The following is a 27,361-nucleotide window of genomic DNA, read 5'->3' as shown; positions in this document are numbered from 1 at the left end:
TATCTTTGCTTTAAGCATTATCTTATGTATCATCTTTGCTTTAAGCATTAACTTTAATCTGTTAGCTACTTGAAGCATCGATAAGCTTTTTAAAATTGATCTTATTTATAATGCAAGTTATCTCGTCGTTATTATCGAAAAGATTAAGTAATTTATATCGCTAGCGTAGCAAGCTAAGTGATAATGCGACAGATGCGCGTTATAAAGTTGCGTAATAAAGGTCATTTAGCAAAAGAGTTTTCGATAGTAGTATAATAATCTCTTTTTCCTTCTTTTCTTTAATCTCGGCCTCTTTAATCTCGGCCTTCTTAATCTCGCTCTCCTCTTTAATCTCGCTCTCTTCTTCAATCTCGCTTTTTTCTTTAATCTCGCCTTCTTCTTGAATCTCGCCTTCTTTTAGCTCTTTTTCTTTTTTAATCTTTTTAATATAATTGATAACACTTTCTTTCTTTTGCTTCGTATTTATAATCGCGATAAAAAAAGTGATTTGTTGCTGTATATTATTTGATTTCGATGTATCGTAAATGCAAAGTATTTAAATGTAAGGAAAATACTTTATTAAAGTTAAGTGCACGTAGAAATAAGCCTTTATTTAAATTAAGTAAGTAATAATAGATTCTTATTAGATCTTATAATTTCTATAACTTTTATAACTTTTATAACTTTTATAACTTTTATAACTTCTGTAACTTTTATAATTTTTATAATTAGCGGTAACATCTGTACTATTTGTATTTATTTATAGGTTTTATAATCGTTATGCAAGCTGCTCTTTGTATATATGATTTATATCCCGATCAATACTAATACTAATAGACTTCTTCTTAAAGCGGCAAAAATCAAACATATTCTTAAATATAATCTTCGCTAAAGTCTTTACTTTAAAAGCTGATATATAATATAGCTTATAAGCAAATTTAGCTTTAGCTTAGCTAATCACTGCTTTAATTAAAGAAATTCTTTGACTCTTATATACTATGATTGCGTAAGCCACGCGAAGAAAGAGCTGCCGACGATTGCAAAGCTTATTATCGTAAAAAAAGTCTCGATCGACGGTAAATATTAAGAACTATCTAGTTTCTTCGAAGATAAGACTAATATAATCCTCGATCTTTATTATAATGCTTTGTAGCAGTTCTTCGCGTAGTTTAGCGCTTGCTTCTTAAAAGATATCTTTAATTATTCTTATAAACTTATTAACTACTTTTATTTTTATTTAAAGATTTTGATTTAATATCACTTTAGCTTTAATACATATATCAATGCTTTGCTTTAAGCCTTCAGCTTCTTTTTAATCAGCGTTATAAGCTTTCGCGCTGCTCGTATTCTTTAACTTAAGTCTTAAGATAAACGCGTCTAGCTTTTTTAGCTGCTCGTAATTGTATTCTTTTATTTCCGCGTTCGTAAAGTAAATACGAAAAGCATTTTTAAAAGATTTTTTATTAGCCGGCCGGATATTCATTTTAGCTCGAAAAATAAAAAGTTCTTAACTGTCTACTAAAAAGTTATCTTCTCGGAGTTTTAAAAAGGCTTTGCGGAAATTGATAACTTTTAAAGACTCGTCCTCTTAACGCATAATGACCTTAAATCGAATAGTTTTATTAAATAATTGTTGCACAGTGTGGTCCTTGCCTCACGTGCTCCTTACGTGGCCTAGCACGTGCTCCCTTGCACGTGCCTGCTAAGCTCTTTAAAGGCCACGTATTATATATACATATTTATAATTGCTCTCGTGCTCTCTTAAATATACTAGACACTTCTATCGTTATCTCTTAGACTTTGATCTGCTCTATTTACTTAAGTATACGCCTTTTATTACTATAGTTAAGAGCTATACGCCTTTACGAGCTCTTTTTAATTATTATCAATACGGTACAAACTGCTTCGGTAGTTGCAAGATTATCGTCTTTTTTCTTTTCGATCGGTAAAAGTTGTTCTCTTTTCTAACGCTCGGAGCGTCTAATAAGAGCTTTTCAAACTTTATTTTTTACTTTATTTTACACTTTACTTCGAGCTATTCTACGACATGTCATTTCAAAGCGCTTAATACCTTACGGACCGAGCGTTATAAATCGATTGGTTTATCGATTACAAAGCCGTTGCGATAATAAAAGGCGTTTAAAAGCTTGCAGACCTTTATTCGAAAGAAACTTAGCTTCACATCCCTTTTTTAAAACCGCCGGCACTACTTACGATTGACGACCTGATCGTTAAAAAGAACGAGCGAAAAAATAATCTTATAAAAGAATAAGAGGAAGCGCTTCTAGCTACTCGTAAAGACCGCTTAATGCTAAAGGGTGCGAGTTTCTAAGACGTCAAAGAGGAGTTTGCATATCGGTCGAGAGAATACTCTAGAAAAAAAGCGCGCTAAAGCGCTTTGAACTTTAAATACTAGTATATACTAAAGTAAGTGAATTAGACGGTCTTAAAAGAGCTGCTGCAACCTTATAAGACTCGTCTGATTAAAGAAGAAAAGTTTTCACTTTAAACGCTAATAAAGTCTTTACGAGACTAGTACGCGGAGGACGACGAATCGACGAAAGAGCATATGCGAGACGAGTACCGTCGAATACTTAACAAAAGAGCTGCGAGGACTATTAAACCTTAATAATAGATTCGAAATTGAGAGCTCGTGCACTTTAAAGCTATCGCTTTAGAGCTTAAATTGCAAGATGTTGTCGGTTTTCTTGCTATAAAGGATTTCTTAAAAGTAATTGCTTAAAAGTTAAACCTTGCTTAAAGCAGTCGACACTTAAGTCTTATGGTCGACGCTATTAATATAAAGGAAGCTTTTAAGTTGAAGAGCTTAAGAGACTACGCAAAGATATTTAAAAGGCATTTATAACAAAGAGGAGCTCGTAAGAGTATGTTCGCCACACTCAACGAGCTCTTAAAAAGAAAGGTTTGCTTTTGCATGCGTACTTACTCTTAGCAGCTTTTTTCTTGCGACCTATTAAGGCTTGCTTTTACTAGTCAAAACCTTAAGAATCTCATAATATCGGAGCCAAAGCTTTAAGCTATTAAAGAGCGATTCTCTATGCTTAGCTACGAAAAGCTGAAAGCGAGCTTAAAGCTTTTATAAAAAGAGAATAGAGCTTCTATTAGCGAAAGCAGATCTAAATACCTTAGAAGTGTAGCTGCTTAAAAAAAGCCATTTAAAAGCAAGTCTATAAAGGATATTGGAACCGCTCGCGCACGCCGAAAAAGTGAATTAAGCCGTAGCTTTAGCGCTGCTAAAAGCTTATTAAAGCTTAGAAACCGTGTGGAGCTTGCGAAGAAGAGGTGTAATATAAGGAATTGGGACGCCTGCTTTAATTACAAGTTATTTATATATTTGAGTCGCTTTTGAAAGGTAGAGGTTTAAGTTAGCGAGTCTTTGCGACGGCAAGCGGACCTACTTTGCACTTTGCCTTAAGGACTATTGGCTGCTGCCACTTTAAAAGATGCTCGTTACAGCTTACTAGCGCTAGCGTGCTCTTATTTCGTCTGCCTTTTGTCTAAGAGCTTATAAGCTCCGTTCATCTTTTAGCTAGATTTTCTTTGAGTTTTTTCGTTTGTTTTTTCTTTTTTTCTTTAAGCGAGCCTTTTATCAATTGAGTAGTCGCTTCGCAACTAAAAAGTGTGTTGCATAGTATAGTCCTTGCTTCACGTGCTCTTTACGTAGCTTAGCACGTGCTCTTTTACACGTGCTTGCTAAGCTCTTTAAAGGCCACGTACTACATATATATATCTACAGTTGCTCCCGTGCTCCTTTAAATATATTAAACACTTCTATCGCCATCTCTTAGACCTTGATCTGCTCCACCTACTTAAGTATACGCCCTCTGTCATCATAATAATCGATAAAAAGACTAACCGATCTTTTGTAACGACACGCCAGGTCTCCTGGACCCACCTCACATGCGCCAAGCTACTTCCTTCCTTTTTTCTTTCGTATTCTTTTATTCTCCGCTTTTTGACCTATGAACCATGGTTCACGAGTCCTTGGCGCTTTTACCTTCGTGTATATAGACTTTAGCTACCTTCGACCTTTATATTCGGTAGTTGTTGATTTTAAGTTATTACTTTAAGATTCTTTTAAGCTCTTATATGAACTCTCGCGCTTTCGTAAGTTCTTTTAAGTAATCGCTTAAAGTCGTTATATTATTAACAACTACTTTACTCCGCCGGGAACGGCTTTAATAATATTTTTCTTTTTCAGAATTCTTTAGTAGTTAAACGTTAAAAAAACATTCAGACGATATTAACGGTCACGAAAAAGCTTATTTTAAGTATAACTTAAAAGATAACACTTATATAATATAATAACCTTCGCTTCGCGAGCAAAATCTTTCGCACACCTTTTAAAGTTGCTTTAACAGCTCTTTCTTCCTTTTTTACGGCTTAACTAATAGTTCCTTTTACTTAAAAAGAAGCTATTAATAAGCAAGACGATGAAGATGATCTTTCGGCTTTTATTAACCTCGAAGAAGCTTTAGCTTAATACTAAGCTTTCTTTTAGTTTTAACGAAAGGCTGCTAAGCTTAGAAAGCTTTTCGCAAACATAAAAACCCGTAACGAAAAGCTCGATAAAAACGCTAGCGAGTAAAAAACTTTCGCCGAAAAGGCTAAAAAAAAAGCCCGTCGAGCTCGAAAAGAACTAGACTAGCTTTAAGCGATCTTGCTAATTACGGAACGCTTATTAAAGCCTTTTTAAATCTCTTTCGAAGATAATTTTAAAAGCAAAGAGCTATATAAGCTTTCGGTTCCTTAGACTATTCCTTTTACTTATAAAACCGCTAACCTTCGCCGCCTTTTCGCCGACGACGATAAACCACTTTTTTCTTATAAGCTAACCAACCCTTGCACTTTAGCTAAGTTTAATACTTTTAAAGCTTTTTCTTTAGCTTTTTAAGGTCGCGCTTGTATCGAGCGGATCTTTAACTTTAAACAAAAGCTTTTAAACGGTGTAAGCTATCGAGCACGCTATTAGCAAGCTTGCGTTTTCGACAACTTAAAAGCTTTCGAAGAATACTTTTTTATAAAACGCTAACGGAAGAATTACGTCTTTAATTAAATCGAAAAAACAGCTTACTTATTCTTAGCTCTTTTAGTTATAGATCGTAGCAACTTCGTAACCGCTTCGGAACTCGTTTAAATCGCTTTCGAGTTTTTAAACGATCTCGTTAAAAAAGCTAAAGCGTTAATTAAGTTCGAAAAACTTTATATAAAGCTTAACTAGCAATTTTAAGACTTTTACTTTGTTTTCTCGAAGCTTGCTGCTACCGCCGAAATCAAAGACGAAGACCGATTACGTAAAGCTTTGCGTTTTAAGATTATTAAAACGCTGCGCGACCAGCTTTATTTAGAATTTATTAAAACTATAACTTTTAAAGACTTTTAAATTGCCGTCTAACAATTAACTGCTGGCTAATACGCGTTTGCAAAGCTTTACGACGCTTTATAAGCTAAGTATAATACTTAATTCGCAAAGAGCTCTTATAATAAAGCTCGTATCGAATCCCGCTCGACTTAAAAAGCAGCGGTTAAGTAAATTACTTATTACGAGAACCGCTAAAATAATTCAACCTTCGTCTTTTTTTTTACTTCTTAACGCTAAACTTTTAATAGCTTTAGCGCTAGTGCAGATCGATTTAATCGATCTAATAAATTCTTTTCTTTCGGAAACGCTTTTAAATTAGCGATCAAAATTCTTAAATCGTCTCGTAAAGATTCGAATACGCCGAAGCTTTTTCGCTATCATTTAATCAACGAGATAAAATACGGCGCTAGACTTAAATACGGCTTTTATTCGGATGACTCGGACGATAAGCTTTACTCCGATGCTCTTAAAGATCATTAAAAGCTCTTTCTTATTAACTCCGACGCTCTTAATAAAAGAAACGTCGAAGCTTAAGCAAAGCCTTTTTTTTAAGCTAGTTTCGAAACATGCGATACTTCGACTTTACGAAGCTTTTTAATAATAAAGCTATGATTATACTCGTCACTTTTATTAAGAATAACTTTTCGTACAAAGTATTTGCTTTGCTCGACTCAAGAGCTAATAAGTACGCGCTAATTAACTTAGCGCTACTTAAATTACTTTTTTTTTTTTTTAAACTTTTAATTTAATTTTTCTCGGCTTTATTTTTTATTAAATCATATAATAAAGCTCGTAAAGCTATTATTTTATATTTTGCACTTCTTAATCTTACGGTCGATAAGCGCGTTTAATCTTTTATTTCTTTTCTTATTATTAACTTTAAAAATCATAGCGTGATCTTCGGACGAATATAATTAATTAAGTATTAAATTCTTTTTAATTGCGCTCGCCGCAAGCTTTATTAGCTTCGCTTTAACCTTCCGACCGCCACTTACGTTAAACTTATTAAGATTATACATTTTAATCAGCGTAAAGTAAACGCTCGTTATTAATACAACGCTAATAAACGTGATCGAGCTTTAAACCGCTTTTAAAGAGCTTACGACGCTAATTCACTCGTAAACTATAGTTTACAAGCGGATCAAGCAGCAATAATAATCGTTAAATCACTTCTTTCTTTTTAAAATCGTTTTTCTTTTCTTCGGAATCGTCTTTTTTCCGCTTTCTCTTTTAAAATTATTAAACCCTTTTCTTTTATTCACTTTTTTTTAAAGCCGTCACTTTTTCGCTTTACGAAAACTACTTTTTTTAAAGATTACGTTAAATCAATATCTTAAATGAACCGCGAGCTTATATTAACCGATATCGCTTTTATAAAACTTCTTTTATTCGTTAAACGCTTTTATTAAATATTTAAGTATAAAATCAATAGAAACTTTAAAATCAACGGCGTTTTTAAACACGCTTTTTATATGATTGCTCGATAAAAAAACGTAAAACTATTTTTTACGTCTTTTTACGAGCTCGATTGCTTAATCTTCGAGCGTTAAACGATTGCTTTTACTTAAGCTAACTATTAAGCAACGCTAATACGCTTTATTAACGGCTCTATCTTTATTATCGACTTCGTAACAGAACTATTAAAGCTTATTAACGACTTTTTTATCTTTTTCGAATACTTCGATTATATATACGTGTTTTTTAAAACCGTTAATAACGTGCTAGCATTATATAAGCTTTACGATTATAAAATCGAGCTTCTCGAAAAAAAAGAAAAAGCGCTTCGGTACTTATTATTATATAAGATATCGATCTTTAAGCTAAAGCTTATTAAAGCCTACTTTATCGACAATCTTAATAAAGGTTTTATCGAACTTTTAATAGCGCTATTTGCAGCTTTAGTTTTGTTTGCTAAAAAGTAAGACGGTTCCTTTCGCTTTTATATTAACTTCCGCGCGTTAAACAACTTTACTCGTAAAAATCGATACCTTTTCTCTTTGATCGATAAGACTTTCGCACGTTTTTTAAGAGCTAAAATCTTTACGAAACTCGATATTCGGTAAGCTTTTTATAAAATACGAATAGATTTAGCTTTAAAAAAGCTTATAACATTTAAAATACGTTACGGTGCTTATAAGTGCAAAGTCCTTTTATTCGGACTGATTAATAAACCCGCTACTTATTAACGCTATATAAATGACCTTTTTTTCGACTTTTTAAATATCTTTTATACGATATATTTAAACGACATCTTAATCTACTTTTCCGACCTTTTAAAATACGCTTATTACGTCCGTTAGGTTCTTTAACGATTCGACGACGCTAGCTTTTAAACTGATATTAAAAAATGCGAATTTAATATTACTAAAATAAAATACTTAAGCTTTATCATTTCTATTAAAAGCTTAAAAATAGATCCGAATAAGACGTCGATAATAGAGTATTAAGCGCTTTTCATAACCGTTAAAAGCGTTTAAAGCTTTTTTAGATTTTATAACTTCTACCGCCGTTTCATTCGAGATTACGGCGTAATCGCGAAGCTTTTAATACACTTAACTAAAGCTAACGTTCCTTTTTTATTTAATTCTTAATATTAAAAAAGCTTCGACCTTTTAAAGCTCGCTTTAATTACTTTGCTAATTTTATAATATTATAACTAAGACTTCTTTTATATACTAAAGATTAACGCTTTAAACGGCGTAATCGCTTTAGTCTTTTCTTAAAAGCATAGTTTCGACTAGCTATTAATCGCTTATTACTTTAAAACTATAGCTCTTGTTAAGCTTAATTACGTCGTTTACAATAAAGAGATGTTAGTTATTATACGCTTTTTTAATAACTTTCGCGCCGAACTCGCCGGCTCTTTTTATTAAGTTCAAGTAATCACCGACTATAAAGCTTTAAAGTACTTTATAACCTTTAAGACTTTTAACGCTCGTTAAGCACGCTAAACAAAGTTCTTTTTCGATTACAACTTTATTATTACGTATAAACTAAATAAAAACAACCCGCTAGCTAACGCGTTAATACGTCGCATCGAAAAGCTCTTTTTTTAAAACAGCTTTAAGCGCACTTAACGCTTGCAAACGCTGCTCCGCGCCGATAACGTTAACTTACGACTCTTGATCGAAAAGTTACGCTAACTTACGCTTTCGAAAACCGCCGTTATTATCAAAGAGATCGCGGAGCTCTTATTAATATTTTAAATTATTAATTAAGTTTTAAAAGCTAATCGGACCGCTTTTAGCTTTATAGCACTTCGAGTTTAAGCTTTTAAAACTAAGTCTTTACTCGTGAACTACGGTTTACGAGCTAAACTCATTATAAAAAGCGACTTGCTGCTTTATAACGGCCGCTTATTAATTTTCGACGTTTAAAACTTGCGCTCGTTATTCGTTCGAAAAGTCTACGATTAAGTATTTACGATACACTTTAGCTTTTGCAAAACTTATAAACTCTTTGCAATATAATATTATTAATACGGTATAGCCAAATTCGTTAATTAATACTGCTGCAATTGCTACGCTTGCAAACGAGCTTTAATGCTTCGCAATAAAAAACCTAATTTGTTTTAACTTCTTTCGATTTTCTCGCGCTTTTAAAAGCACGTTATTATAAATTTTTATAACTTTAATAAAGATAAGCACGGCTACGATAACGTCTTTGTAATAATCGACCGCTTTTTTAAGTAAGCGATCTCGATCTTTTATTATAAGTCTATCGACGTTAAAAGCTTCGCTAAGCTTTATATCTATTACATTTATAAGTATTTTAAAGCTTTTTTAACATTGACTTTTAATAAAAGACTTTAATACTAATCCGAATTCTAAAAAAAATTTAATAAGATTTTCGGTATCAAACTGATTCTTAGCACCGCCGCATACTTCGAGACTAACGGTCAGATCGAAATCTATAATTAGTACTTGTAAAAGCGCTTCCGTCTTTTCGTAAGTTATTATTAAGACGATTAAAATAAGTTCTTTTTTATAATAGACTTCGCTTAATTAACGCTTTCTTACGACTTTTTCGGCGGTCTTTCTTCTTTTAAAGTAATCTACGGCTACGCTTTCCGGACTACTTAAAATTAAAGCTTAAAACGACTTAACGACTAAACTTCTTTTCGTAAGCTTAATTAAAACGAAGTTCGCGCTTACGCTAACCGCTACTTCGGAGCTTAGAACTTCGTTAAAAAGCACTTTTAGCGCGCTTAAGACCGCATAGCTAAACAAGTTAATAAATCAAAACGCTCGATTAACTTCGACGTTAATAATAAAGTTTAATTAAATATGCGCTCGTTCTTTACTTCTCGACCGTTAAAAAAGCTCGATAACTCGACGAACGGACCGTTCGAAGTTATTAATAACGTTTATAACAGCTTTAAACTCAAGCTCTTCGAGTTAATAAAAGTTCATTTAATCTTTTACTTCGAACGACTACGAAAAGCTTTTAATAACTTTACTTTCGAGCAAATCATTCTTAAACTTAACTCGATTAATATCACTAGCGAACTTGAATACGAAATAAAAAACATCTTAACGGTACGCTAAATTAAGAAGCACTTTAAATACCGCGCTTTTTAGCTCGGCCGCGACATTGACTTTACTTAGTACTTCGTTTCCGATTTTATATACGCTCTTTTTAAAGTACGTGACTTCTACTTAAAACACAAAAAGCTTTTCGGCTTTCTCGCGAAGCTCTTCGAATAGATTAAGGTTTATTCGGACGGTATTAATGATTACGATTATTTAAGCAATAATAAAGCAATAAATAAACGCTCGAAAACGAGCTTTTTTCGGACGGAAGAGTAGTATAACGACACGCTAAGTCTTTTAGACTCATTTTATATGCGCTAAGCTACTTCTTTCTTTTTTTCTTTCGTATTCTTTTATTCCTCGCTTTTTAACTTATAAACCATAGTTCACGAGTCTTTGGCGCTTCTACCTTCGTGTATATAAACTTCAATTACTTTCGACCTTTATACTCGGTAGTTATTGATTCTAAGTTATTACTTTAAGATTCTTTTAAGCTCTTATATGAACTTCCGCGCTCTCGTAAGTTCCTTCAGGTAATCGCTTAAGGTCGTCACATCTTTTGTTTCGGCGAAAGGTTATAAGTTACAAATAAAGACTTCTCTTTAACTAGCGGTAACTAATAAAAATCATTATAAAGGTAAATACTTAGACCTTTAAATAGCTCTTAAGATTTAAAGAAAATCTAGGCATAGCGCTTTTAAATTCGAGCGAAGTCTTTTAAATTAATTATTGACTTTTTATTAATAATTAAATACTTGCAATCTTTGAATTTCGCTTAAAAGGTTTAGAAAGTGGCAAAAGAATTGTCTATAGCATAGTGTTTAACTAATAGCGCTAATAAAGAATATAATATAGCTCTCGCAATATTAAAAGCAGCAATACTTATAAGCGCTGCTCGGATAATTAGATTTAGCTTGCTAGCTTCGTCTGCTATATTTTAAAGCTGGACGCAAGTAGCTAAAATAAAATAGGTTTTGCTCGTGCTAGCTTTGCTATCGAGATGAATCAATAGCTATAAAAAAGGTTGGTTTAATAATATTATAATATAATAGTTTATTATAAAATAATAAAACCTTTTTTGCTTATCGGAAAGTCTTTTAAAGTCATAACTTCGAGTAGCGCTAATTCGCATATTAAATACTCTTGCAGCAGCTCTTTAATCTCGGATATAAGTTAATAGAATGTTATATTTACTAATATATAAATCTTAATTATAAGTAAGATCTTTAAACCGATTCGATATATCGTCTTCGTTTATAAGCATAATACGAAGGTTCCGAAGATTACGCAAATTCTATTCTTCTTTTGCATTAATATTATTACGGTCTCGAAGCTTAAGGCCTTCTATATCGTATTCATCGTTTAAACTAGCTTTATCTTCTTCGTTAGCTATAAAAAAAAGATCGTAATAATCGAGCATATATAAAGAATCGTTATAAAGATCTCGATAAAAGCGCTTGCAAGCGCTATAAGCTAAAGCGAATATCGAATGCTCCGCTCCGGTAACATTAATAAGTAAATCGTCTTCTTTTCGATAAAGATAGTGCAGTATTAAATAGATGCGTACGTTATGCTTATAATTATTATAAACTTTAATGTTTAAGTATTAAAAGAAGTAATTAATAATCTAAAGCTTGCTTTTTCGTAAGAAATTCTTCTTTTTGCAAGTATATATATCGTAGACCTTAAAGAAGTCTAAAAGAGTAATATCTTTAACTCGCTCGAAGCGTTATCGATACCGTTAAAAGTTAAAGAATTTAAGTTTTAATCTATATTTATTTAATTCTACTTAGTAATTTTTATCTTTATTTAATCGATAATCTAAATTAATAAAGTTCCGAGTAGATTTAATCAAATTGATCTTAAAAAGCAAATGATATACTTTTTAAGCGCTATAATCCTTTTCTCTTAGCAATTTATTAAGCATTTTAAATACTAAAGATAGCGCCGGAGCTTTAGCATTGATGTGTTTTAAGATTATATTAACAATGTTTTTATAAAAGTCCGATTCTTTTTTATGCTTAAAGCAATACTTAAAAGCGTATTCCAAAAGACTTTTAAAGCTAAACACAAGCTATATATTCGTATTAGCTAATTAGCTTAATACAAAAACAAATGAAAAAGGGTTTTGCAAAAGATAATTGCGTTAAGCGGCGAATTGATACTTGCGAAGATTAATCTTTCGATTATAATTAACTATAAGCTGCATAAAGCGCTTATAATAAAATCTGCAAGAAAAGACTTTTGTATTTTTGTTTTTACGTAAATAATATTTAATTAAGCAAACGCAATAAATTTGCATCCGATTAATTAACGTAATAAGTTGATCGACGGTATTTTTAATTATATTAAAAAGTAAAAAGGTCGGGTTTTGCAAATCTAGTAAACGAATAGCATCAAGGTTATATGCGGTAATATAATCTTTTTAAAAGTTAACGAAGTTTAAGATACGAAAATAATCGTCTTTTTTAAAGTTTATATTAATTTTAAGCTCGCTCGTATCGTTCGGTCTGCCTTCTAACTAAAATATACTATAAATACAGCTCGAGCTACGGTCTTGCTACTCTTATCGTGCTTAAAAATCAGTATACGGCAAATAATGACTTAAAATATCTTGTAAGAAAGCTTGTTAATAGATGTAAATGTAATAAGCAATGATAGCCGAGTTCTTTTAGATACCAGGGCAAAGGACCAAGTTCTTTGTAGTGTCACCAACGGGCTAATTACTCGATTTATAAGAATCTTAATATATTTAAATCAAAATCATAAAATAAAAAATAATAAAGATAAAATAAATATAAAAGTATTATTATACGAGAAATGATTTAATATTTTATTATAAAAAAAGACCTTTTGAAACCTTTTTTTTTATCGTAAAGACTTCACACCTTTTTGCGAATTACTTATACTTAATAATTTAATATAAGGGGGGGGACCCCCTTAAACCCCCCTTTTTATTAAGGAAACTTCAGACCCTTTTGCGAATTACTTTTACTTAATAGTTTAATATAAGGGGGGGACCCCCTTAAACCCCCCTTTTTACTAAGGAAACCTCAGACCCTTTTGCGAATTACTTATATTTAATAATTTATTATAAGGAGAAGACCTTATTAAACCCCTCTTTCAACCAAAAAGGCTCGGGAGTCGGGACCTTTTCGCGAATCATATTATTATTATTATTATTATTATTATTATTATTATTATTATTATTATTATTATTATTATTATTATTATTATTATTATTATTATTATTATTATTATTATTATTATTATTATTATTATTATTATTATTATTATTATTATTATTATTATTATTATTATTATTATTATTATTATTATTATTATTATTATTATTATTATTATTATTATTATTATTATTATTATTATTATTATTATTATTATTATTATTATTATTAAAAGAGCGCTAAAGGCTTATAAACAAGGTTTATAAGTAAAAAAAAAAGAACGAGAAAAGTAAGAAAATATAAAAGAATATAAAAAGGAAAGGAAAGAAGTAGCTTGGCGTACGTAAAAATAGGCTTAAAAGACCTAACGTATCGTTTATAAAAAAAAAAAATTTTTTGTTTTAAGAAAAAAAAGTATACGTATATTTCTAAAAAAGTATCTTTTATACTTATTAGACTATTACCATTAGACTACTAAGGTATTGTTTATTCTATTACTAGATAACTTGCAAACAATATTAGTATATATATATTAAGCTTGAATTTTTCGATAAGCTCGATTTTTTTTTGGTTTTATTATATATCGCAATTTTTGATATACGCTTTTATTAGCCTTAATAATAGCTTAATTAAAAGAAAAGGTGGCCCGTGCACTTCTATTCAAATGACGCGTCTTTATTAAAAAAAAAGTTTATATACGCGTATTTATATAACGCGGTCAACGCGCCGCGATACGTATAAGCTCGATTTTTTTGGTTTTGTTACATTTCGCAATTTTTTATATACGGCTTTATTAGCCTTAATAATAGCTCAATTAAAAAAAGAAAAAGTGGCCCGTGCACTTTTATACAAATGACGCGTCTTGATAAAAAAATAATCTTTATATACGCGTATTTATATAACGCGTCGACGTGTCGACGCGCCGCGATACGTATAAGCTCGATTTTTTTGGTTTTGTTGCATATCGCAATTTTTTTTATACGGCTTTATTAGCCTTAATAATAGCTCAATTTTAAAAAAAAAAGTGGCCCGTGCACTTTTATATAAATGACGCGTCATTATAAAAAAAATAAAAAAAAAGTGGTCCGTGCACGCGTATTTATATAACGCGTTAACGCGTCGATGCGCCGCGATACGTATTACGGAAAAAAATTCTGGCGCCGGAATTACTTTAATCCCCCTTCTTTCTTTAATTTTTCCGGAAAAAGTTCAATAGATTAATATAGAATAAAAGTCTTAGCACGCTTATAAATTTTTTAAATCCGTATAGAAAATCTCACGTGATTAGATGACTAATCACTACCACAACTACTGGAATTTATCTTGGGTCACCGTTGGTGACAATTAACTTATATTATTTTAGCTCGCTTAGCTTAATTAACGGCTTTATATTTATTATATCGAAGAAGATAGCGCTAAAAGTCTTCTTATTGCATGTCCGCAATACTTTATATAAGAAAAGCTGCTATAGCGTTTAGCTAAGACTTAGTTAATGCTTTTAGCTAATAGCTTTGCTTTTTTTAAAAAAAACGAGTGCTATCGATAGCTTGCTTATAGCGCACGATTTAATTAAAAAAGGCTAGCTGCTTTTTTAATTGATCTCGCAAACTATTAATACTTAAGTCTTTAATATCTTTTCGAGACTTAATAAAGTAAGAAGATACTTTTGCGACTTTAAAGCGCATTAGAATATTAAAAAGATAGAACCGGAAACGAGAGTAGATCGCAAAACGCTTATCGCGGTATTTTATTAAGTGTTTAGTATAATCTTTTATACTAACCTTTCGGAATCGTTAAGTATAGAAATCGCTTGCGCCGGTAAAGAAAAGTATAAGAAAAGCTAGACTAAAAAGCTTTTAATTAAGTTTTAGCTTAAAGGTTAAAATAGACCGCTAGCTTAAAGCAGAAGCAAAAACATATTGCTTCGATGCGAGTTTATTAACTTAAGCAAAGAGCTGATTAGATTCCGTAGTATTTAAATTTAAATCGAAAACGATAGTTTTTAAAAAAAGACGCTTTTAATTATCAAGTAAATCATCGTTAAGATTTAAGTGATCTTTTATATTAAGTAAAGCATTTTTATCGTTTGCAAAAGCTTCATCTTCGCTCGAATTTTCTTTAAGATTATCGCGAGCTTCTCGGCGCAAGCGGCGGCGTTTTTATGCTAATAACTTTATAATTAAAGCCGCTATCTTTAATAAAAGCTATTTAAGTGTTTCGTCTTTAATAGTTGTAACCCGCTTTTTTATATCTTTATCTACGAGCAAAAAATCTATTAAGTCTTAGTCTATATTAATATTAATATACTTAAGATTATTTGCTTTTAAGAAAGTAAATTAAATATAAATCGTAAAGCGCCGAACTCGGCATTCTTTTTTAAATTATTTGCTAATCCGAAAGTCTTTATTAAAACTTTTAAGCTTAAAAATAATTACGTTGACCTTTTTAAAAAGCAAAAGAAGGTTTTCAAAGAACTTAGCGTTATTAAAAGCAAAGGTTACTACGTAGCTCGAATACTTATATTAATAGCCGCGGTAGCGTTAAAACGATATGTTAATATATAACGATAAGATTAACGCTTTTTTTAATACCGAAAGCTTCGGCAAGTAATCCGGCACTTCACTTAAGTTTATATTATTGCTAGTTATCATAAGATAAAGCTGTTTAAAAAGATCCGGCTTTTTAATAGATTTATTACAGCGGTCACACTCGTAATAAATAATATCGCTGCAAACTTTTTTAAATCGCATCTCGAATTATCTTTTATTATAACGAAAGCAAAAGTCTATTTAAATAGCTTTTATAATCGAGTGAAAATCTTAAATCATTTTCTATTCTTTTCTATTAACCGCCGGCTTATACTCGGCTAAAGTAGCATATAATTATAATATATTTGAAAAAAAGATAGACTTTTAAAACTAAAAATTTCGGCGGCGTTTTTATTCGGCTTAAGCAGCCTTTTTAACAGCTTTTCGTTTATCTTTCCGTTATAAGCGGTTCTCTCGTTCGATATTAGCTTAAATCTTTCGAGCCTTACGTGTTTCACGACTTTGCTTTAAGTCGTTTAAGCGAAGGCCGATAACTTTTAATTTAAATTCGAAATTAAAAAAGAATATTTAATAATTAAAAAAAAAGTTCCGTAAAACGCTAAACGATTATAAAAAAGATAAGCTAAAAATTTGTTTTCTAAGACGGCTACGACGCAATTGCGATTTTAATAAAATACGAAAAGCAAGCTTTCTTAAGCGACCTCTTCGCTTTTTTATTAAAAAGGATAAAAGCGAAAGTAAGAGTTCATCATCTTTAAAATCCTTTTTTTAATTATTGTTTCGCTATAATTAATAAGACGGTAGCAAAGTATTAAGAACCTCTTTAAAAGAAAACGTATTATCCGTATTAAGTATATTAAGTGGTAGCAAAGTGTATAAGATCAAAACGATAAGCTTAAATCGCAGATTAAAAGAACTTAAATAATATTAATAACTTTAATAACTCTAGTAACTTTAATAACTTTAATAACTCTAGTAACTTTAGTAACTTAAGTAATATACTTAGACCGCTTAAGCTTTTTTAAAAAGCTTTAAACTCTATTGCAAATCTAATACGCCGATTCGAAAGAAGTAAGCCTTAGCAAATTAATAACTTTAGTAACTTAGTTAAAAGGACTTACTTATGCTACTTTGCGGCGGTTTACGTATAGAACTATATGAACTTCTAATAAAACCTAAATCTTGCACGCGTTAAGCCGTAAAATCGAAACCTCGATAACTTTAATAACTTTAATAACTCTAGTAACTTAGCTAGAAGTACTTACTTATGCTATTACTTATGCTACTTTAAGCAAGCTTACGTATAAAACCGTATATATCTTCGCCGAAACCTAAATCTTAAACGCGCTAAGCCGTAGAATCGAAACCTTAATAATATTAATAACTTTAATAATTTTAGTAAATTTAATAACTTGGTTAATGTAAAAGCACCTAAAAGATATGCTGTACAAAAGCTTGGCTTTGAGGCTAGACCTCATGGTCTCACAAAAGAAGTGTCAGAAAAGGTAAGTAGAAAGCTCGTTGATTGTTCTAGCTAAAAGATGTGTGCCCTCTTATAAAAGATAGGTCCGTTTAATATAACTAGGCTGCTCCATGGGGTGGGGGCCCCATGGGGTTTTCCTCCCCATTCCCCCCATAGGGTCTTGGCCGATAAGGGACTTTTTTTTTTAAACCTTATAAAAAGGATTTTTTTAAGTCAAATTCCTTACGAGGGATAAGGAAACCTTATGAGTTTAAAATAGGACAACTAAAAATAATATATGTAAGGCCGTTAAAAATAAAACAAATTTACGAATATTTATTAATTTTACTTAATTATTATATTTATTTATTATATTTATTAATCATATATATTATACTTTATAATTACATTGCATTATATTATAATAAACTAAAATTATTAAACAAAACTTTTAGTTATGATTTCTCGCAATTTCTTAATCAACGTTATATCTTTGTTTTAAATCGTTATTCGTTTAGCGTAAATAGTATATAAGTTCGTTATTAAAAATGATTAATAAATCGATTAGTAAATCGATTAATAAATCGATTAGTAAATAAATATATAAATATTTACTTTTAAACTCTTTTACGAAGAATGCTTTTAAAGCTTTTTGTAAACATTTTAAAGCACCGCTTTGAAATTTAAAGTCTTGTTTAAAATCGTAAGTGATCTTTCGAACAAAACGCTAGAAAAGAGTCTTTTTAATAAAAAGCTCGATGCTTTTTTAGTATCGTCGGATCTCTCTTAACGCAATAGCTATATAAATTAGTAATTGTACTTAAGAATCAATTTATTAATTAATTGAACTTACTTCTTGGCTTATAGCGACGGCGCTTTCGTTAGCTTAAACTTCTTTTTTTCGCAACAATTGCAGACTTCTTAAAATACTTGCTTTTTTTAGATTTTTAACGAAAAGAAGTTTTAATTGCTAAAAGTGATTTGCTAGCTGATAGAACGGAGCGAGCAGCTTTAGCCGTCGAAAGTGATTTTTTAACTCTTTTATATTAAAAGAAAAGAATATCATTTTCATTTGAGTTTTCTTTATTATCGCTTTGCTCTTTTTTATTTATATCATTATAAAGCATCGTCTTCGTCGCGGTTTTTATAGCTATAGTTAGGCCTAAGACAATGAAAGACCTTTTAAAAGCTTTTTGCGCGAAAGCTTTTTTAATGCGATTGTTAATAAAAGCAGAAGAAAGTTTAGCAATTGCAAAAGAATTGTTTTTAATACTTAAGTCGTAAGACGGATCTTCGTTTTAAAGCTGAGCTAATACACTCGCTTAGCTCGTCGATTATTATATTGCTTTTAAAGTAGTTTTAAAACAATTAGCGAACGAAAGAAAAAAGTTTAAAAAAATTAAATTTATTAAAAGCTGTTAATACTTATACTAATATTATCAAAAACGATGCTTTTATTTATTTCGGATTAAATAGCCGGAGTAAATCTAATTGCGTTTGCTAAAGAAAAATTTAATTAGTAAATATTTATTAATTATAAGTTAAAAACATTACCGGATCGAAGTCTAAAAGATAATAAGTGCTGGTTTATATTTGCGCGAGAGTTTGTTAGTATTTAAAAAGCGTCACTTAAAATAATAGAAATTAGCAATTATTAATTAATAAAGTAATTAATATTTATTAGCTTGATCTTAAGAAATTCGGCGAAAAAAGGACGAAGATAAATCGGTTCTTTATTATAGACTTGCAATACCGCGCGAGGTTTTAAGAATTTTTGTAAATGCTTATTAGCTATTTGCAATTAATTTATTAATTAATTTACTAATTAAATATTAATCGGATAGTTATCGAATTGTAATAGCGCGGCGCTTAGCAAAAGTAAAGTCTAGCGCATCCGTAACCAATTAAGCTTTATTAAATTAAAGATAAGGATTTGCGTTAAGCAAAGTAACTGAAAAAGTATTAATAGTATTCCGATTAATTAAATATAAACTTACTTTGTTTACTTTGCAAATTTAAGTTTTCTTTTTTTACGCTTTCGCCGCGTATTATATCTGCTTCACTTTTTTGTGCTTCGTCCTTATCTGCTTAACTTTTAGCCGCTTGACCTTCAGCCGCTTGACCCTTAGCCGCCTGACTTTTAGCCGTTTAACCTTTAATCGCTTAATTTTTAATTGCTTTATTAATTAACTTATCTTGGCTTGCGTTATCTCTTTTAGCCGTAATGCTTAGTATATCGGTAAAAGAAAGTCGGTCCGAAAGCAAAGGTTCGTTTAGTAAAAAAGCTATTTAAAAATATTAATAAAAGGACTTGATCGCGATAATTTAGTTTACGATTAATAAGTTGATAATTTTAAATAAAAAAAAGACGACCTTATAAAGCAATAAATAGCGTTGTATTTAAAAGCGTAGCAAATAAGAAAGCGATAGTTGTAATTAATTACTAAATAATAATAAAAAAGAATCAAACTTTACTTTATAAAGTAAAAATTACGCGGGGCGGCCGCTTTATTTTAGCTGCGGCCGCCTTATCTTAGCTGCGGCTGCTTTATCACTTCGTAAATTCACTAGCGGCCGCGCTAAGATGTTTTAGAAATAGAATGTACGAGTTTACTTTTAATTTTAACACTTTTATTTTATTACTTTTGATTTTACTTTAAACAATTACTCTTAACGTTTAGCTTCTTTATAATACTATTTAATATGGCCGCTTATCAGCTTGATTCGATAAAAAGTATCATTGCAAATACAAATCAGCTTAATTTAATAAAAGAGATTGAAAAATCTATAATAAAAATCATTTTTTTATTTATTAATCTATTTATTAATCAAAAACGTCTTTCTTAGAATGCGGCCGATACGACGGCAATCGTAGCGGCAAGCAATCCGGTGTTAAGAAACTTTAGCAAGCGCAAAGTAAGTATCTTTTTTACGTAGTATTCTAACTTTTATTAATTTTTTAATTTTTTTTTAAAAAAAAAGGCTAAAGAAAAGCTAATTATCAACTAATCTTTATACGATAAAAGCTAATGCTCGTACAGCAAAGCTGAAACAAGATCTTTAAGCAGATGAGCTTCGAAAAGTTAAAAGACGAGATTAAGCGGCCGTTAATCAGCTTTTTGCAATTTAAAAATAAACCTTAGAATATTCTTAAGCATTAAAAGCTAAAAGGAAAACTCGATAAGCCGAAATGCGAAAGAATCTTATAGATAAACGGTACTTTTTCTTTTCTTTAATTTATTAAGCAATTTACTAATCGATTTTAAAAAGAATCGAAGCATCTACGCGGATAATCTTATTATGCAAACCGTTTCTTTTACAATTAAATTTAATAATAAAAAATACTTGAATAGCGATTAAGTTGATAAAGCATTTAATTTAAACGAAAAGGTTTATAAAGAATTTAATTTGCGAAAAAACGAAAAAAAAAATAATAATATATTTCGCGATAGATACGTCTCGATTACCGATAAAAAAATAAAAAAAGTCATTCGGCAATTAGCACGTTAATACGCATAAGTAAGCATTTATTTCATTTAAATATTTATATTTTGCTAATAATATAAAGTCACGCTATATAATAACCGTTTAATAATTTCGTCGTTATTAATAAAGTATAGCGCGGTCTTTAATAAAGAAGTGCCGAGCTGCTAATTTAAAAAGTAAAAAAGCTTTCTTTAAATTAATAGCTTAAGACTTAGCAAGTACGGTTTTAAAACGAATTAAGTAAGAATTTATTTTATTATGCTTTTAATCAATTAAATTAATATTATAACTTTTAGTTTTTATTTAATCAAGCTTTTTTACGTTTACTTTTCCTTTAATAAAAAGAAGTATTAGCGAGCTAAAATTAAAGCAAATACCGATAAGATTGAATACGAATTGCCGGGTCTAGCCGCTTAATAGAATATGAAAAGATTCGAAAAGAATGCTAAATTTAAAGAAGCTGATTGCGATCTTATTTTATTTTAACGCGTTATGCAATTGATTTAAAAAAAAAACGAGCTAGCTCCGGAATTGTTTTACGGCGTTAAAAATAGCGATACGGAATTAAGATTATTCTTAAACTCAATGCTTAAGTTTATATAAAATAAAATTCACGATTAATTATAAATTTTGTATTTTACAAAAATACTTTCTTTATTTTATTCATTAATTATATTTATTAATAATATTTATTAATTATATTTACTTATTATATTTGCTAATTATATTTATTAATTATATTTATTAATTATATTTACTAATCATATTTACTAATTATATTTACTAATTATATTTACTAATCATATTTACTAATTATATTTATTAATCGTCGGTTTCTTATGTAACGATACGCTAAGTCTTTTAGACGCACCTTATATGCGCTAAGCTACTTCTTTTATTTTTTCTTTCGTATTCTTCGTATTTTCTCATTCTCCGCTTTTGACTTATAAACCATAGTTCACGAGTCTTTAGCGCTTTTACTTTCGTATATATAAACTTCAGCTACTTTCGACTTTTACACTCGGTAATTATTGATTTTAAATCATTACTTTAAGATTCTCTTAAGCTTTTATATAAACTTTCGCGCTTTCGTAAGTTTTTTTAAGTAATCGCTTAAAGTCGTCACATTTTAAAGTTTTAAATCAAAAAAATTGACCGATTTGCTATATTTAAAATCGATATAAATATATTAATAAATTATTTTAATATTTAAATTTATAAATTATATTTAAAGTTAATCATATATATATTTTATTTAATATAATAACGATTTTAAAACTATTTATATAAACTTATCTATTAATTTATAATAATAAAATTTAAGAAGCTTTCGCAAGCTATCGAATTTATTACTTTCTTTTCTTGCGATACTTTTTTTTTATATATAAAAAGTCTTTTGCTCGTTAATAATATTAATTCTATAATATCCGTCGTTATATTCGTTTTTATTAATCCATTTAATAGATAGCTTAATTTTATAGCCGTTATTTAAAAACCGCTTAACTCGATATTCGTTTATTTTAATTAACTAGCTACGATTACGCTCTTTTTCGTCTAGCATTTTTATTGCACACCGAGCGTTTCGACCGTTCGTTCGTCTAATAAAAAAAGAATAATAAATTTTATTATCTACTTTAATAAAGATCGAGTTTAGTTGGTTTGCAATCTTTAATAAATTAATAACTTAATTAATATATAGATAATAAAACAGCACTTATGAATAAATCGGCAAGCGTTTATTAAAATATAAATTTCTTTTATCTATTCTTTAGTTATAATAGATATTCGAACTTATAAATATAATTATAAGCTAATACGATTATAAAGTGTTCTATCGTTTTATATAATAAATTTTTAATTAAATGCTTTTATTTTTAATATTTATCAGATTATATTAATTTTATTTACCGTATAGCAGCAGCCGAAAAGAAAACTGCAAAGATTATATTTAAATTAAGATTTCTATAAACACTTTATCTTTATATACTAATTAAACCTTAATAAATTTAAGTAAGTACTTGTTATAACGACCTTAAGCGATTATTTAAAGAATTTATAAAAAAGCGAAAGGATTATATAAAGCTTAAGAAGATTATAAAATCATTATTTAAATTTGAAATTAATAATTATCGAAAGTAAAAGTTGAAAAAAACTAAGTGTTAAATTCTTTTTAAGCGATTAAAGAATATATTCGTAACTTCGTAACGGTCGTTAAAGTACTTGCAATTGCAAAACATTCGGTTGTAAAAGTATTTGAATTTTAATTGCTTTTTAAAATTCAAAAGAGCTGATTCTTTTTATATAATTAAAAGGAATCACGCGCACTAGCTAATTAATAAGTTTATTAGTTAAGTTAAAGGTCCTTTAACTAGTATAATATGCTAAGCGAAGCATATTAAGTGGCCCGTGAACTCCTTCAAATACTATTAGCTAATTAAGGTCGATATAAATATACCGATATTAAAGTCTATATATAAGAAGGTTGTTCGTAATAATCAACTTAAGTAAAAAGAGCTTAAAAGTGTTAAAAGATATAATTATAATTAAGCTTTAATAAAAAGGAAATAAAAAGAAATAAAAAGATAAAAAAAAAAACCGCTAATTAAAACTTAACGCTCGCAAAAATGCTGCTTAAAAAGAATTAAGCGTAAGCAAAACCCTTTTTAAAAATAAACTAATTTAATAAAATATATTTAAATCATAAAATAATATTATATAATATTTAAGTATATAAGACGTTAATATATAAGTTCAAATCAACAGTTTAATAGCAAATTCGCTAGAATTTAAACATGTTTTCTTAAGCTATTAATTCGTTTTCATTTTAAATTACTTCAACTATTTACGAAGATACCGATCTATTTCAAAGTCAAAAGTTCGAAAGCTTTATAATTAGTTTCTTTAGCTTAATACTATTAGCAATTATTAAATGTTTTAATTAATATTATATTTAAAACGTTAAAGAGATTAAGACTTTTAATACTTGGTAATCACAGACCTTATAGTATTCTTAACAACAAAAAGCTAATTAAAATCCTTTACGAATCGATTAAAATAAAAAGAAAACTTTTTTTATATAAATTAAATTCGTTTAAGCAATTAAGAAATTAATAAAAGAGCTTATAGTATATTATAAAAAGTGCGACCGAGCTTTAAAGCATCCGAAGCTAAAAGCTTTTAAAACGAAAGCATTAACCGATCATTAGAAAACGGATGTTTGCAAACGCATCGTAAGTAAGTCAAAACAAAAGCTTCGGCAAACTTAATTAAGATCTAAATCTCTTTAACGCAATTTAATACGTTTGTTTTTATTTATAAATTCGGTTAATAAATCTAATAAATCTGATTAATAAATTTAATTAATAAATCGGATTAGTAAATCTAATTAATAAATTTAATTAGTAAATCTGATTAGTAAATCGAATTAATAAATTTAATTAATAAATAATAAAACTAATATTTAATAAACACATCTATTACGAAAAACGCTTTCGTATTAAAACTTAAAATTAACATTTCGAAAAGGTGTTTTAAATATTATATTATTTACGCGAAGCTCGTTTCGAATAGTTAATAACTCGGATTGGAAATCTCTTTGCGAATTATAAAACTTATATTTTAAGCTTTTTAATGCTTCAACTATTAAGCGAAACCTCGACGATAAGATTCTAAAAATTAATCGCTATCTATTAAACAATTTACTAGCTAATTAAAAACTTAGCATTTTACTAAATTATTAATCTAGCATTAAGCGCTATTCTTTTATATGCATAATCGGAATTGCAATTATAAAAGATTAACATATGATTTAGCTTATGCTTAGATTTATATACGTTAAGTTCAATTATATAAAAAAAGAATTAATAAAAATTATTTACGAACGCTTTATTAAATTAAGCTTAATAAAAAAGATAATCGCGATTATAACGGATAACGCATCTTCGAATAATATAATAATAAAAGAATTGCTTAAATGCGTCGAAAATGCGTTTAAGAAAAAGCTTTTTATAAGCTAAGAGATTCTATACGTTCCGTATATAGCTTACGTTTTGCAATTATCTTTTAAAGCGTTGCTCGGACCGCGATTATCGCTAACGAACGAAAGCTTAAAAAAGCATTAAAAAGAAGATTCTAATATAAACGAACTAAAAGAAGCAAGAAGACGCGATAAACGAAAGATTGCATATACACTTGCGATTATAAGTTTTTTTTTTTTTTTTAAAAATATTTATTAATTATATTTATTAATTATTAATCAACGTACTTAAGTTCGGAAGTTTATTAAGTGTATTACGGCTAGCTAACTTCGAAAATCGCGATTTAATAAAACGATAAAAGCTTTTATCGACGATTCAAAGCATCTTTTAACGAAAAGCTTAAAGCTTATTTTAAATATTATTACAAGATAAGATTTTATATTCTATATGCTTAATCGATTTATAACTCTTAAAGATGTTATTTAAAGACATTATATAAAGATCGATAAAATGAGTATTTTCAAATTATTTAATACTTAATAAAAGCAAATCTTATAGCTAATCGATATCTTTCGACCGTTTTACTTTTTAATTATGCATTTAAGTAAAGAGCTTAGTCTTATTATTTAATACGGATTTTTAATATTCGATGAAATATTCGAACGTTTAAATAAAGCATAAGCACGATTAAAGTCTAAATATATAAAGATTTCGGAAAAAGATCGCAATGATTTTGAATAGATCTTGTAATTAAAAGAAAGCGTTATTAATGCTATCGAAAAATTAGATAAGTATTATAAAAAAACGCAAGGGCCGCTAAAAGATATTTTTGCTTTCGCGATAATCTTATATCTTGCTATTAAGTTAAAGACTTTCGACTTAAATTTTTCTTAGCTTTACGAAAGTAAAGATTAGTTTATAATATATCGAGCGAAATTCAAAAAGCTTTTTAACGAATATTATAAGTCTTCGATATTTATAGCTTAACGTATTGATAATATTAAAGCAATCGATCGTTAATCGATAGCCGCTTTATTACTCCGCGGCAGATTAATATTAAGTTCTTTTTTATAAGCTTCTTTCGAAGATATAGATCACGAGTCGTCGAAAGTGCATAATTATCTTTCAGCTCGTAAGTTTAAAATTTTAATTTAAAACTTTAATTTTATTGATTTTTATTAATTGAGTTTAACGGTCGACGGACGAAAGATTTTGACTTTTTAGCGAAACTTTAAGCCTCGGTACTTTGATCTAGCTCGAATAGCTAAAGATTTTTTATGCATTTTTTTAATTAGTATTTGCGTAAAAAAAGTATTTAATATTGCAAGAGATATTTGCGATTATCGTCGCGGTAATTTATCGCTATTAATAATCGCAAAAGAAATAACTGCTTTATATTTTAAGATATGTAATACTCGCTTAAATAAAGCTCAGCATTTATTCGAATCGATTTTAATAAATTATAATAATTTAGATAAAAATTAGCTTAAAGAAGAATTCGAATAAGAAGTATAAAAATTTCAAGAATAGCAAAATCGTTAATTTTAAAGCTTATTTTGTTTTAAATATATCTTTGCTTGCGATAATCTTGCGATCGATTAAGACTTTCGAATAATAAATTTTAAGCAACGAAAGACTAAGTTGATAATGTTAAAAGCTGAAGTGCGAGAATCACGTAAGTTTAAATAATATTGATTTTATAAATATTTATTAATTATATTAAATAAAAGAGAACTTAAATAGGTTTTAAGATATTGATAAAGATGTTTCGTTTAAAATGCGATAGCTACGGTACGGAAAGTCTTTAAATTACGAAAAGCATTTAAAAAGTAAGTTAATTTACTTACGATATTTTTACTTTTTATCGATTTATTAATCGATTTATTAATCGATTTATTAATCGATTTATTAACTATCATATAGGATTATACAAAGCGCATTCTTCCGCTTCTTAAAGCAAAGTCGTAGCAAATCGATTATATTCTTTACAAAGAAAACCAAGCAAAGTAAATCAATCGAAAGTAGCTACGGATTTACTTTTCGATAAGCAAACTCAAGATAATACAAATTAAAACGTTCTTAATAATATAGAAAACGAAAACGATTTAGAAAATTCAAATTCGAACGGTACGAACGAATCGACTAGCTTTAAACGCTATATAAACCATAAAAATAAAGTGCAACGAAGTACGATATTATATAATATACGCTTTTATTTAAATATAAATTCTAACTTAAATATTAGCGATAATAAATTTATACGATCAAAACGATTCGAATGATATTTTTTAATAAAATTATTTTAACGCGAAAGAAATATCAAGCTTTAAGTAAAGTAATAAAAAGATAATAAATAAAAAAGAAGCTGATAGAATACTAGACTCGGCTTCGCTATCTTATAGAACTTTAAATGCCGCTTAAACTTCGAAACTTAGTATTTCGAAACTTAAAACTCTTTTAATCGTTATTTAAAGTCAAAGTAAATCAATTATTATATATAAGTTTAACGACTTTAAATCTAATACTTTTATAAGCGAACGAATTACAAATCTATTATTAACTTTAAAGCGCAAACGAATAAAAAAAAAAAAGATAATAAAGCGAGATTAATACAAGATAAAAGAAAAAAAGCTTCTTTTAGAATCAAGCGTTTAATTGCAAAGAGTATCGCTCTTGCTAGGTTTTATAATTAGCGACTTTAATTTTATTTACTAAATTGCTTTTTTTATATCATTAAGTTTTTGTATTTATTTGTTTACAATTAATTACAATGATTAATTAAATTCTTTTTTATCGATATCTTTAGTT

The sequence above is a fragment of the Drepanopeziza brunnea genome (assembly GCF_022702325.1).
Source record: "Drepanopeziza brunnea f. sp. 'multigermtubi' strain 214-2 chromosome Unknown ctg8, whole genome shotgun sequence".
Classification (NCBI taxonomy): Eukaryota; Fungi; Ascomycota; class Leotiomycetes; order Helotiales; family Drepanopezizaceae; genus Drepanopeziza; species Drepanopeziza brunnea.
This window is presented reverse-complemented; position numbering follows the sequence as displayed.